Below are 15,152 nucleotides of genomic sequence, written 5' to 3' on the forward strand. Positions count from 1 at the left end.
ATAAAATAAAATAAAATAAAATAATTACAAAGTAATAAAATAAAATAGATAAATAAGAAAGTAAAATACAATGCAATAAAATAAAACAAAGCAAAACAAAATATCCAAAGGAAAATAGAAGGGAAAACACAAGAAAATAAAATAGTAAAATAAAAATAAATTAAGTAGATTAGACTAGACTAAAATAACATAAATAAAATAAATGTAATTTATTACATTTATTTTATTTATGAATCAAGGAGCAAGAGATGGGTTTTGCTGGTCAGACAGATCCTAAAAATGTAATATTAAGATTTAGGGCTGGTTTGGTCCAGGTCTAAGCCAAAAGTGATGCTCCTTCCCCTCAATGCCTATTGCAATGAGCAGCTTCAATTCCAATCAGCAAAACAATCAATAAAATGTTCAGGAAAATGGTCAGTAAAATAATCAGAAAAATAATAATCAAAATTTAGAGGAAATGTAGAGGAAAAGACAGAGAAAGCCCGGGGTGGTCCCAAGGTGTTTCCAGGGTAATTTTTGTCTGAATGATTATATTTAATGGAGTTAATTCAGATTCACACTGGGAAGCCCAGAATCAGGAAGAAAAAGACATAAAATAGGGATGGGTAGAGGGAGAAAATTATAATAATTTTAATTAAAAAGACGAGAATTATCCAAAAAAATCCTACAATGTGGATGCAGTTTAGGAAAAATCTGGGAAGTAACAATGACTGTTTTTATCCCAGGATACTCCGGGTAATTACTGCTAATAGAACTGGATGAAAAAGTCATTTGATGCAAATATTGTGGCTTAACATAAAACCAATGAAAATTAATGTTTAAAAATAATTATTTTATTGATATTTGATTGAGGAAAGGAGGGGGAAGGAGAGAACTGAGCTCTCCCAGCCCCACCTGAGCTCCCTTGGCTGCTGCGGCTTCACTCATCCCCCGGGATCATCATTCCCTGGCTGCAGCCATATCCCTGTGACTGCAAAGCTGCTAAACCACTCATTTGGGAATTAAATCAGAATATTTCCCTTCCCTTTGATTTTCTATTACATGGTTTCAAGTATGTAATTAAAGAGTGGGATGATATTATTGATGATTTTCTAAAATGTGAATTAAATAATAATCGGAGTTAAATAAACCCTGGGAGTCAGCAGCTCTTTGAGGTGAACTTTTATCCTTCATACTCCAAGAAAATTAATTAATTTTCTACATTTTCCAATAAAACACAGCACAGAAACTGTGAAGGAGCCCGAGGTCTGTCCCTGCTTTTTGTCACCATGAGAGGAGTCGGCAGCTCCAGTCCCATCCCAATCCCAATGCCAGCGATGCCATTGGCACTGCTGGGAATAATTTAGTTTAAGATTAGAATTTATGGGTCTATTTTGTATAAAATATTTTCTTTATAGGAAAAGAGAGAGAAAACCTATCCCCTTCACCCTGCTGGAGTTTCAGAGGAAATTCCATGTTTCAACTCGAGAGCATCCACAAGAGAAAACAGGGAGGGAGAAATCCTTGTTTCCGATCGTAAAAATAATCCCGAGGTGGTGTTGCCTCCCCTCGGCTGAGCGGGATGGGATGGGCTGCACATGCTGCCTTTGGGATTCACTGGAAAATTATATTTACTCGAAAACCAGAGAATTTTATATTTCCATTGAGCATCCCAGGAAACCGAGAACGGACTGAGCGCCAGATCAGGGAAATATGTGGGATGCTGCAGGGAGTTAAATCGGCTTCTGGCAGGATCGGGAGCTGAGGAAAAGCGGGGACTCGCCTCCAGATGGCAGGAGGGAGGCTTGGATCAGCCGCGGGCTGTGCGGAAAACTCCGCGCTCCCAAGACGTGCGCGGGGCTGGTACCACCCATAGCCTGGGGTCAGCACCCCCAAATCCCAGGGTTAAAATCCCCCAAATCCCAGGGTTAATGTCCCCCAAAACCCGATGTTAATATCACCCAAATCCCAGTGTTAAAATCCCCCAAATCCCTGTGTTAATATCCCTCAAATCCCAGAGTCATCACCTCCAAATTCCAGTGTTAAAATTCCCTAAATCCCAGTGTTAAAATTCCCCAAATTCCAGTGTAAATATCCTCCAAACCTGTGTTACCACCCCCAAATCCAAGTGTCAGCATCCCCAAATCCCTGTGCTATCACCCTCAGACCCCTGAATCACCATGCCCCAAGCCCCAGCGTTAGCACCTCAAAATCCCAGTGTTAGCACCCCAAAGTTCCTGTATTACCATCCCCAAATCCCAGCACCCACAGCTTGGAAAAGCCCCCTGAGATCCCCAGAGCCCAATCACTCCCAGCACTGCCAGGGCCACCACTGACCCATGTTCCCAAGTGCCACATCCACATGGATTTTAAATCCCTCCAGAGATGGGGACTCCACAACCCTTTTCCTGAAGAAATGTTTCTTAATATCCATTCCAAAGCTCTGTCCCCTTCCAGGCAACCAGGACCTGGCTGCTGATGTTGAATATCAAGCTGTGAAAGGAAGAGATTTTGGAAGTGAATGAATTAATAGGGGATGAGGGAACCCCATTATTAACCCTTAAAAGCCCTTTCACCCAGCCCCTGATGCCAAATGAAGGAGGTAAAGCTGCTTTTCATGGGGTGGTTCATGCAGGAAGCTGAACTTGAATTTAAATTGGCAGAGGTGGGGTTTAGATGGTATATTGGTATATTGGGATATTGGACAGATATTTAGATGGGATATTGGGATATTGGGAAGAAATTCCTGGCTGTGAGGGTGGGGAGGCCCTGGCAAAGGGTCCCCAGAGAAGCTGTGGTTGCCCCATCCCTGGAATTGTGTAAGGCTGGGTTGGATGGGGCTTGGAGCACCCTGGGGTAGTGGAAGCTGTCCAGAATTTGGAACTGGATGGGATTTAAAGTCATTCCCAGCCCAAACCACCCTGGAATTCTATCTGGGAGCAGATTCTGGTGCCCAGGCAAAACTGAGTCACATTTGCAGAACTGTTTGCTAAGGAAGCAAATCGCACATGACAAGGATTCTGTTCCAGTTTATAACTGAGGTGGAAAAAGACAAAATAAACCTCCTTCACAGAAAGGGTTCACTTCAAATCTGGGAAACTCCAAACTGAGCAGCCTGATGAGCGTTGGCTTCCCGGTGTCAAAATCCCAACGCTAAACCCTCCAGGAGTGGATTTGACCATGAAGGATGGAGGAATCGCTGATCCCCACTCATCCCACATCCTCTCCCGTTTGAAGGCCTGGCCTGGGAGTGTTGTCTCACTTGTTATTAATAACATCCATGGTGTGCACTCGAGCTGAGCCTCATTCCATGTGTCCGGTGTTTGGGCATCGTGTGCCACGGCCCATCTGGGCCTCGTTTGAAGCCCCTCGCAGTCACAGGGGTCCATGTGCAACTGATAAAGGCCAATTTGGGGTGGCTGTGAGGGGGGGGCACCTCTCTCCAGGCCAATCCAAGAAGGACGCCCTATATGTTTTGGAAGTGCTAAACCCCAGGGAAATTACTTCATCCAAAGCTGCTCCAGACCCCAGTAATGAAGGCTGTGATGTAGCCAGTGTTACCCATGTTGACTTTACAGTACTGGAATTAATCCATGTGCATTGCAGCTCGGTGAAATCACTTCCAGCCCGTAGCAGCTCCGGGGCTGACTTCATCCTTGCAGCCCCAGATGCAGATCCTCGGAGTTGGGGAAATCAGGGAGAGGATGGGGAGGCTGCTCCCCGTGCACGCCAATGGCTCCGTGGGGATGGCAGATTGTCCTGGGATCATCTGGGTCTCCCAGCTCCACGAGCCTTCTCAGTGCTCTGCTCATCTGCTTCCTGCAGGGCTGGAGACAGGGATTTGCTGCTCTCTCCATGAGATTATTCCATTCTAACCCCTATAAAAATCCCAGTAATCTCACTGTGACCGTGGCTTGTCCAGGGTGAAAATTCCAGCCGATGCAATGGGCCGTGCCCAGAGCTTCCTTGGAAAAGGGTGTGCAAGCACAGGGCTTTTCTCACTGCCACAAAGCCGTCTGCACTTGTCCTGACAATCTTTGTGTCCTTTAAAGATGGACATTCTGGGCATTTTTGTGCTGTTTCAACTACAGAAATTCAACTGATGGGGTGTCCTGACTGCGCGTGCCCTCCTGGGAGCTCAGCCCAGCTCCAGGGTGTGGCCTCAGAGGGGCTAAGGAAAACACAGATCCCTCCAGGTCTGCATGTGCAATCCACTGCCCAGCCCTGCTCCCCTTCCTTTTCCTTCATCCCTATTTTTAGGCCATTTTCTCAGTAAAAATGCAGCTGCCTTTTCCTGGGCAGTGCTCACTCCTTTATCTAAGTGAGAATAAGGAGTTCCTGCTACATGAGCACCATCCCAAAACCCTGAGTTTGGTGCTGTTCCATCAAACCCATAAAGCTGAAATCCCACAGGGATGGATCCTGCCTGTCCAAGCTCTCCCTTGCTCCCTGCCTGCTGCTGGAGGCTGGAGGGACCCCCAGCAGGAGAGCCCCCAAATCAGGCAGATCTGCTGCTCTGCTCAAGTCTCTGCAGCACAGGGAAATTAATAGGAATTCATGGATACTCAGCTCTTTGAGGAACTTCCTGGCCTGTTTAAAATCTCTGTGGCAGCAGGATTTTCAAACATTTCTGTGTATAATTCCTTAGGTAAGGGAGAGGGCTCTGGACACTGCTGTGGGCATTCCAGGATGCCCCTTGGAATCCTACAGGGTGTAGGGAAGTGCAAAACCCGAGTATCCAAAAGGATTTATCAATCCTTGTCTTTTTGCTGGGCTGTTTGCTGTCTTACCTAACCCCTGTCATGTAATTTAATTACGTTTGTTTAATTTCTTTCTTAAAAAAAAATGCATCTGGGACTGGTAAACTTAATTAAAAAGAAACATTGTTAAGCAGCCTGATACAGCTATAATTTGATTTAAAGTACTGGATGATACCAACATTATAAATGTAAAGTGATATGCCTTTTTTTGGGGAAAAAAAAAAGGGACCTAAATGAACTTAAAATCCTTCTTCATTTGAGCCAGGGTTAATTGTGAAGTCTTTCTTCCTCCTGTTTTGTGGCTGTAGGGCTTTTCTGAGTGGGGGAAGAAATATTCCCTCCTCAAACAAAGGATTGCAGGATCATTTGTGCTCTGCAACCAAGCCAGGTTTCAGTACCTTTGTTCATGGAGTGCAAAATCCTGAGTGCCCCAAAATCAGTGCCAGAGCTCCCATGGATTTCAAAGGTACCAGAACATTGGGAGTCATTTAGATTGGTTGGTAGAAAAAATTTCCTGGATTTCAGGGAATCTTCCACCCAGCACGAGTCAGAGGGGTAGAGGTAGAAGTCGCCATCAGAACTTGTTTATTGTAAATATTTATGTGTGATCCAGTGGGATATAGCACAATATTCCATAGGATTGATGCTTTTCCTGATTGAAATCCAATAGCAAAATTTGTAGGAGCTGCTGGGTTTAAGTTTTCCCTGAATTATTTGCAGGAATATCCCAGACAGGCCAGGAGGTGTCTGGAGGGGGGAACCCCAAATTTCCATCTCTGAGCCGGGGGAATCCCTTCCCATAGTGGTGCAAAATCCCTGGGATGGGTTTTGCCAGCCAGAGCTGAACAAATCCCTGGGTGCTGGGGTTGTGCCAGTGCAAATTTGGCACAAATCAAAGCCAGAACTGAACCAAAAAAAGGACAAATAATGAACAAATTATGAACAATGGGATCTTCACCAATTATATTTTTAGTTTGGTTCCTTAAACTGTGTGTGGAACTGTTGTGATGATGTGAGGAAATAGACTCATGGACAGGCTTAATTCCACTTATTTTAGATTTCAAATTAGTGCATATAAAGACCTTAATTGAAATTCTTGACAATTGAAATCTAAGTTTAAAAAAAATCTAAATTTCACTTTTGCATTACGCTTTCCCCTTGATTTTTTTTTCCCTTAGTTCCTTTTGCCTTTAATAAGGATTAACCATCCTGTTTCCCCCTCCTCCAGGGAAGGAGGATCCAGCTGGCAGATGCAAAGCTGGGATACACGAGAAGGAAAACACTAAAAATTTTTAAAAGTATCATTTTTCCTTCAACCCCACTCGATTACAGCGATCTGAGCTCCAATTACAGGCACAGACCCCGAGCTGGAAGGTGTAACAGGTTTGAATTTAACTTTCTCTCTTTAAACTTTAAATTTTATGGAACTTTCTGACTTAGAAAGTGCCCGAGAGCTCCCGGAGCGGCTCCGGCACAGGCGGGATCCCAGCAGGAGCTTTGCAGGTGTCCCGGTAGGAGAAGGGATTCCCTGTTATTTGTTGAGTGGAAACCTTGATAAATTAAAGCTTTTCTTTTTTGTCTTGCAAATTATTCTCAATGTGTTCTTGATTTGGGGGAAGGTAAACAAACAGAGAGTTTTCAAACTCGGGGTTGTTCACACATGCAACAACTCCAGGGGTCTGGGGGAGGGTTTGTGGGAGCTCAGGAAGGAAAACCCATGGATCCAGGGAACCCCTTTTTCTGTCACCCAACTCTATTTGCCACCCGTGGACACAGGAGATTTTTAATTATTATTTTTTACTAATTCTCTTGGTTGCATTTTAATGCTCTTATATATTACAGAGAAAAAAAAATCCAGGGTTGTGTTTTGTGTATTTATTCTCTATGACTTAGAGGAGAGCAGATCCATTCCTTATCTCCCAGAATCCTGGCATCATTAAGGTTGGAAGAGCTCTAAAATCATCAAATTCGGCCGTCAACCCAGCACCACCACCCTGCTCTAAGCTGAATTCTAACAATTTGAGGAAAACCCATTTTTCAGGGCTCTTACCTCCACTCTGAGCTGCCCAGACAGGGGAACACAAACCACCTCGGGCCAGGGAATGCTGTAGGAAGGAGCGATGCTCCTTCAGATGGAGAAAGGATCGCCCTGAGCCAACCGGAATCCATCAGGCACTGCCCACTGAAGCCTGCTGGGTTTCTCCAGCAGGCAAAGAGCTCTGGCAGCAGCTCCTGCCCCATCTCTGGCTGGGAAGCTCCAGCTCTGAGCAGCACTGACCCCTGAGATGCTGGGAGAACAGCCCTGGTCCTGCTCCTTCCCAGCCTCTCCCCATCTCACAGCTCCTCTCTGCCCCAGCACAGGGTGTGAGCCATGTCAACAAAATCCCTCAGGAAAGCACAGCCAAGGAAAGCCTGGAGTTCTTCCCTGCCCTCCAGCACAAGGCAGAGCTGCAGCTGGAGCTTTCACAACTCCTCAGTGATTCCCTGAGTTTGCTGTTGCTGGAATTGGGAACTGGAGGATGTGCAGAGCAGGAGCCTTCGGCATCCTCGGGGCTGTGTTTTGTTGTGTTTTGCAGTGAACTGGAGGAATTCTGTTCAGTATGGAAATGCTTTAAGTTTGTGGAACATGGGACAATAACTCTGAGCAGATGCACAAATGCAGGCAGAAATCCAGGGAAAAGCAGAGTTCATCTCCCTACAGTTTATGGGAACTCCCCTTGCCCTACTTGGGCTCTGGGCTCTGCTGTCCCAGGAGAAAGGGAAAGGAGAGGAAGAGTGAAATCCAAGCGGGATTTTTAAATCCAGACAATTTCTCCTGGCAGCATTGGAGTCATCCAACCTCCTGCCTTTGGTGGCACTGCTGGAGGAGGAGCCAAATCTGCCCTGGTGCTTGGTTTAATGCTGAGCTCATCCTAAACCTTCACCCACAGGAATGCTAATGAATTACTAATTCTATTCCAAACAGTTCCACCATCTTTCCCATAGGGAAAGGGACAATTTACCCAGGAACTAAAGGGGCACAGCCAGACTTGAGCAGCACTGAAAAGCAACATGCGCCTGAACACAACCAGATGTGCAAGGAATACACGACTTTCCATGGGTAAAACCTGCTGCAGAGCCCAAATTAGACTCAGCTGCCACTTCCAGGTCTTGAAGGTTAGGAAAAAGCAATTTTTCTGTGGGTGAGCCATAACCATGGCTCAGCCTTCTGGCCATGGCTGGCAGGGCAGAGTATTTATTGGCGAGGGCAGATGCTCTCGATTGGAGATATTAAATCCATATTCCTGACCTTTAAATTCAGCTTAGCTAAAAACCCACACAAGGCAAGGAACTAAGATCTGTGTATTCCACACAGCAAGGAAAATGATTCTGTGCCCTCTGAACCTTCCCACTCTGCAGCACGGGCTCCAACCAAGGGTGGGAAACCCCTGCAGTTCCCAGTGGAGGATTTCATGTTTCACACAGGAGGATCTCTCCTCAAACACCCACAGACTTGGGTCCTGGAGGCCCTGGATGGGGAACCACAGCTGGCAGCACTGCTGCATGTCCACAGTGGCTCTGTGACCCCCAAAACTGTGCAGAGTCTTGGAGCTGGGACAGAGCATCCTGATGGATGGAGAAACACCAAGGGAGCAGAGCTGGGTGAGCTGGTGGATCCCAGGGAAGGGCCTGGGGAGCTCAGCCGTAGATGGGACACCAAGAGTCAAAGAGGAGATGCTCCTGCAGAGCCTCTTTCCCTGCTGAAAGCCAAGGGATGCTTGCCTGGAGCTGTCTCCCTCCTGGAACCAAAGCTCTCCCAAGGCCTTCCCAGCTCACCTTGTTTTCCCATTACTCGAGGACTCAGCTCGTTTCTCTGAGCAAATCCCCTGCTAAGGTTGCTGGGATTTGAATTTACGGCCACGGGAGGTGTTGAGCCACCAGGCCAGATGGTTATGTGCTAATTTCCATGGGTTGGAGTGGTTTGGGGATCTCAGCACAACTGTCCACATTCCCAAACAAGAGGCAGCCGTAGCTTGAGCTGTTTCCTACATTAAATCATTGCATGGTTTTCTTCTCCCTTTATTGCAGAAGAGAGTTTGATTTGGGCTGTGTAATTTACACTCCATAGCCTGTGACACAGTGCAGCCAGGAGGAAATTTTAAGGGGAGATAATACCATGGAGTTAGATTTTCCTCTTCCCTGAGCTGAACTCCTCTTCCTCACGAAGCTGAATTTTGTTGACCAGTTCAGCTAATTCTGATTTTCTTCTGCTCCAGCAACTCCAGCCACTGACAGACTTAATTGACAGAATTTATCCTTATTTTGCACAACTCAGTGCTATTAGGTGGCAAGTCAATCAAATTTATTTATGAATTTAAAATTAAAACCAGAAAATAATACCCATCCTCCCTAAGGGGATGGCTGAAGAAGCAGAGTCTCACCCAGCTTTGCGCAGGGAGTTCATGCGGCTTTAATTTCCAACACAAAGAGAATCTCGCTGGGCTGGGGGCTGACATCACCCTGCTCCCAAAACTTCATGTGGTTCTCTTCCTTGCTTTTAAAGCTATTATTTTACATCTCTGCCGACAGATATTTGTATTGGCACAGCTCATGGAATATTAAGATTGTATCTTTTCTGTTTAATTTCAAAAGGCGCTTCCTAACCCGAGTGCAAGCTCACAACTCCAAACCATGAAGATGAGTGAAAGCTTCCATGCAAACCTCTTAATTTATTGTCCTTCTCCCCAGTGCCTCAGCTCTTCCAAGCTTTCGTTCTCATCCCTCTATATTTGCATTTAGGGCCATAATTAGCTGCATTAACCAAGGCTAGAGTAGCAAAACAAAGAGGAGTTTTCTGTCGGTGGACTTGGTTTAAGGACAGAGTTTGAGTTTATCTCTGCACACAGGGAAAGATGGAAAAGCCTTCAGCATGTCCTGAAGGCAAAAAAGAGCTGGTGGGGCAGAGACAGCAGCAATGGAGAGAAATGAGTGGAAACAAAGCCCTTGGAAAAGCACTTTTCACCAGAGTTAGCAGGACTGGGATAAATCAGCAGACCATGTTTGGACTCACCTGCCCCTAACCCAGGGAAGGGGGAGCAAGGCTTAGTGCAGGCATGGGGATTTAGTGGAAGAACAAGCCCCAGAAACCTGCAATTCCAGCAGAAATAAACCTGCCCATCCTTGGCTTTCTCTGCACTCAAAGAGTGGTTAAGCTTTGGAAGAGGCACCTCAGGGAAGTGGAGGTGTTCAAAAGCCATGATGTGGTGTACTGGGCATGGGAGTGATCCGTCAAAAGCTGGACTTGATGATCTTGGAGATCTTCTCCAGCCTCAATGATTCTGTGATTTTTAAGCCAAACTCCAAAACAGGCTCTTGCCCACACTGCAGAAGGCACCAACCAAGACCACAGGACGCCCCAGTGCCCCTGTCCTGCCCCACGTCCTGGCCATGGAGCTGCCTCCTCTGGGTCTGCTCTTCCTGCTGGGGTGAGGACACAGCCCCACAGGGGGGTTGGCAGCTGGAACCCGGGCACCAGGGCTGGAATGTCTGGAATATTGCCATCAGAGGGCTGGTGGGGGAGACCTCAGGAGAAGGACCTGCAGCATGGACCCCAGCACTGGTGACCCTTTGTCCAGGTGGGCTTGGCAAGCTGGCCCTGTTTGAGACATTTGGGATATTTGGGTGTTGGTGCTGTAAATCCTCATCCTCCTCACCCCAAACCTTGGTGATCATGAGAGAACTGACCCATTTTTTCCTCTCAGAGCAGATGTGACTAAGGCCCTCGAATCACCGAGGGGGTGTCTCCAGGTACCCAGTAGCCGTTTAAAGATCCCACGCTAGATTTGGTAAAAATAACATCCCTCCTCTCTAAAAAGGCTTTTTCCCCTCAGATTTCTGCCTCCAAGAGGGCTCCTGGGGCTCAGGTCCCAGTTGGGGTTCCCAGACCTCGGGATGCTGAGCAGGGAGCACAGGAAGGTGGCCCCAGCTGTGCCCAGCTCTTCTCTCCCAGGAATATGGAATAACTCAGTATCAGCTTCCCTGTAAGTATTCTAATTTCACTTCTCCTGTGTGCTTTTCCTGGCAGCTAAACTGAGAACTCCAGCCTTTCCTTCCCCATATTCCAGCAGCGAGGAGAGCAGGAGTGACCCTGGGGACAGGGGGGCTTGGGGCTCACCTGGGGTCACCCCTCCCTGGAGCCCTTCCCTGAGGTAAAGGCAGAGAGGATTCATTTTGGTGCAATTGTAAAGGTTTTCTACTTCATCCATGTGCTGAGTTTTGCCCTCTCTAAATCCCCCCTTATTACACATTCTGTAAGTATTTTCCTTACGTGTTATAAGAAAAGTTCAATGCATCAGGAATTTTCCCTGTTACTTAGAGGGGGAAGGGGACAGGTCTTGGGTTTATTTCTCAGCTCTGGAGAAGCCATGGTGAAGGAAAAATGGTGGGAGAGCTGCTTGGAGGGATGGAAGGCTGGTGGCTGGAGAGGGGATGGAGCAGCTTCTCCTCATTCTCCCACACAACCACGAGCCTAAAGCCAGGAGCTGGGCTGGGAAAAGACACATTTAAAATGTTCCTCACAGCACAGAGTTGAGAAATCTGCTTTTCCAGAAAATAATTCAGAGGTTGCAGTGAGATGTCTCACAGAAGGTCCTGTTACATCACACTGGAGGTCCTGCAGAAACTCAGCAGGGCACCAGCCACAGCTGGAGGAAGGTTCCTGTGGGGACAGGTCCCGTTGTAGTCTCATCCTTACCCCACCCCACAGGGGCATTTTTGACCCTTCCTTGACTTCCCTGCATGTGAGGTGAACACCGCCCACCCCTCTCTCATCCTGAAGGGATCCGAGTGCCCTAATTTGATTTAACTCTCCCCAAATGCTGTCTGTATTGTTTTTACTTCACTGAATCATTTCCTTAAGGTTTAATCCTATTCCCTGTGCACACTCGGGGGGGGGGTTATGTATAAAATAACATAACAGAGATTTATTTTAATTTATCTTTAACTAATGCAGCGCACGCGGAGGTGAAGGACCTCTTTGGGAGGTCAACCAAGAAGCTTCAGCACTGGTTGGCCTCCACCATAAACTGCTCATTTCTTGCTCAGATCTGTCACTTTTGCCATGGAGTAAATTCAGGATTGTCCTGTGGACAAGGATACCTTGCCATCACCTCCTGTTTGGATGGAGTCAGCCCAGAGGTGCCACAGCCCAGCAGGGATGGAGAGAAGACACAGTCACAGAAGACGAGAGGTTCTTCAAAGTTCATGAGGGGCAAAATAATCATGGAATGAAATTAAAGCTGTGCTAGGGAACGGGATATTTGAGAATGTCAGGGAAAACAATCTCCTCAGTGCTGTTTCACACTACCACGGGTGTTTTCTGCCAAGAATCCCTCAGTCTTCAGCAGTTTCTGTTTGAAAGATTTTTAGGAAAAAGAAATATTTGTTAATCTGTTAATGACTAATTAGTTAATGACTCCTGTGAAATGGAGGTTTCGTTTACAAAAATTCAAGTTGAATATTGGCACTTGCAGCTCCTGTAGAACCCAACTCAGTGTTTTTCCAGCCCCCAGAAGGGTCATTCAGCTGCCTCACAACCTCTCCATTGCAGCCTCTCCAGGGCATTTAGGAACTGTTTAATTCCAGCTCTGACATCTTCCCATCCCTTTCCCTGGTGGCTCATGGCAGCTCTTTGTGGCACAGCCTCATCCATAAGTTTATTTTTTTTCCTCCAAGGAAAGGGCATTATTTGCACAATGGAATGTTCACTTGCATTTCTCAGTGCAGGTGTGCCCCTGGCAGATGAGAGGCAGCCTGTTCAATTATATTTATTACATATTTATATGTTAGAGTTTGGTTGGCCAGAGCAGCTGTGGCTGCCCCTGGATCCTTGGAAGTGTCAGGACAGAGCTTGGAGCCCCCTGGGACAGTGGAAGGTGTCTCTGCCCATGGCAGGGGGTGGCACTGGTTGGGCTTTAAGGTCCCTTCCAACCCAAACTGATCTGGGATTCTTTGATTTACAAGCAAATGGATTTGGATTTTAAAAATCCTATTTTTATTTACTGGTATCAGCAAGGTTGGGAATCCAGGGAAAAAAGGAAACTTGAAGGTGAGCCCTGGAGTAACAAGCTAGCAGCATGTGCAAAAGGGTTAAATCAATCCTAAAATGCTTTTTTACAGCAGAGGAAAGAGTTTTAAAGGGTGGATGTAGTTGGTGCCACCAAGGCTGGGGTGGGAAGAGCACTCAGGGACATGGGATCAGCCCAGGCTTCTCTGCTTTGCTCCCTGCAAGAGAAGAGGAGCTTCACCACCCAAAATATTGCTCAGAGTGTGTCCCACCTCACATATAACTAGTGGGAAGAGAGATGCAGCACACCCAGTTATAAACTTGACTATTCATCATTTAATTAACACTGGAGAAGCAATGGCTGAGGCTCTCCTGGGAGCCAGGGCTTGAGTAATGTGGCTGCACCTCTCTGATCAGAGACTGCAGGGCTGGAAACCAGGATTTTCCCAAATATTACATGGATAAATATTTTCTTGCTAATGATTTGTGAAGCAAAGAATGAACAAGCCTTGAGTTTAGCCTGAACAATCCTTGAATGTATCCATTAGAACCAAATATATCCACATATCAAATTTATAATTGCAGCTCTATATAAATCCATGATGGAGTGGAGATGTAAAAGAGATAAGTATTAGATGCATAATTGAGTTCAGGTGATATTAAAATATTACACACCCCCCCCCCCCCCCCCAAGTCAAAAGGCAGGTTTGGTTTGCTTTGTTGGTCTGGTTTTTTTTTTTCCCTTTTGTTTTGGTAAATGCAAAGCAAATCTTGGCAAAATCAAGCACAGCTTGAAAAGAGCTCCATCTCCTAAAATCTGCCCCAAAAGTGGCTGGACAAGGCTGTGGTTGGAGGTTACCTGAGTGCTTTCACACATTGAGGGACAGTATTAAAAGATCATTTCCAAGTTAAGCAAACATTTCTGGCATATTGTGCAACACTTGCTTTAAAATTAACTTAGTTATTCTGAACTTTATGCCAACTGATTATTTGCTAGACTCTCTGATGATGGTAATTCAGGACATTCCATCCCATAATTCCATAAAGACAATAAGATTACAAAGCCCAAGCAGGCTCTGAGTCAGCCTTTGACAGACTAAAGCTCCCCAAGTCCCCTGAAAACCTTTCCCTGACACATTAATTTGACCTAAACCCTCAAAATGTTCCTGATTATATCATCTCAATCGGGCTTGATTTTTGTTTTATTTTTCAGTGTAGGAAATTAAAAAGGCTCAGTTGATCCCCAGCCAAGTTCTTGAAATGTGTTGCAATGCTGAGGAAATCAAAGATTACTTGAAATACTTTTTAATAATATGTCATGTCAGCAGAGATAAAGGTTCACACTCCATGCCCTCAGCTGGCTTCCATCAGTGCTGGCCAGGACCCGCCAGTCACCTCAAAATTACGAGCTTATGCTCTTCTAATTATGAACATGTTCATAAAATTTGATTAATTTCTCTTTGTAAGAAGAATTAAATCTGCAGAGGTGGGGCTGAACCTGCCTAGGAGCAAGAGGCAACCCCAAATTTCTTTCCCCTGCCCTGTTCTCCATCCATTTCTTACCACCAGGGATCATGGAATGCTTTGGGTTTGAAGGGACCTGACAGAACATCTAACTCCAGCCCTCCTGCCATGGACAGAGAACCATTATCCTGGGGAATGACATTCCAGAGGATGGGCAGCAGGCTGGACATCGTCCCACAGAGGCATCAGGCAGGAGCACATGGACATTCTTGTAGGAAACAAAACCTCATCAGAGGCCACTGCTGATGGAGATCCATGAAAGGATGGAGTAACACAAGGCCAAGTCCACCTGCAATTCAGATTACAACTATGGGACTTTGGGAAGTTGGAATACCAGCTTTCCACTCCCCAGTCAGGCTGCAGGTGTTGCCCACACCAGAGCTGGCACTGGAGTGGGGTCAGCAGCTGGAGAAGAGGTGGCTTCCAACCAGGTAGCCAGGCTGGATGCTGAGCTTGGACTTTTGGCAGCTGTATCTGCCCCCCTTCACTTCTTCTGAGACCTTTTCCCTGGTCAAATCCCTGTCCCAGTGAGATGTGCCAGGAATCTGATGTATAACTGTGTGCTAAGGGTTATAAATGTGTATTAACATCAATGGGCAATGCCCACCCTGAGCTGAGTAAGGAGCATCCTTGGGATGGGGACTTGGGGACAAGAATGTGACTCTGGGACAATTTAAATACACATCTGAGAACAAATCCTGGCACAGAGAAGCTGTGGCTGCCCCTGGGTCCCTGGAAGCATCCAAGACCAGGTTGGATGGGGTTTGGAGCAGCCTGGGATAGGGGAAGGTGTCCCTGCCATGGCAGGGGGTGGGCTGAGATGAGATTTAAAGTCCCTTCCCACC

The 15,152-nt window shown here is 46.4% G+C and overlaps 2 long non-coding RNA genes across 3 annotated transcripts; one reads left to right on the forward strand and one right to left on the reverse strand.

The window, feature by feature from the left end:
• Nucleotides 1-606: 606 nt before the first annotated feature.
• LOC132333638 (uncharacterized) lies at nt 607-7,079 on the reverse strand. The gene is made up of 2 exons (XR_009488220.1): nt 6,790-7,079; nt 607-3,806 (listed from the first exon to the last, which is right to left on the reverse strand). It is a non-coding gene; the product is annotated as an uncharacterized LOC132333638 (long non-coding RNA).
• On the forward strand, nt 5,805-13,362 carry LOC132333637 (uncharacterized). Of its 2 annotated transcripts, none has more exons than XR_009488219.1 (3): nt 5,805-6,122; nt 10,610-10,759; nt 11,731-13,362. It is a non-coding gene; the product is annotated as an uncharacterized LOC132333637 (long non-coding RNA). The 2 variants fall into 2 exon arrangements; XR_009488218.1 differs by having other exon boundaries at nt 5,820-6,122; nt 11,823-13,362.
• Nucleotides 13,363-15,152: the final 1,790 nt, after the last annotated feature.

This window comes from Haemorhous mexicanus, chromosome 14, assembly GCF_027477595.1.
Source record: "Haemorhous mexicanus isolate bHaeMex1 chromosome 14, bHaeMex1.pri, whole genome shotgun sequence".
Classification (NCBI taxonomy): domain Eukaryota; kingdom Metazoa; phylum Chordata; class Aves; order Passeriformes; family Fringillidae; genus Haemorhous; species Haemorhous mexicanus.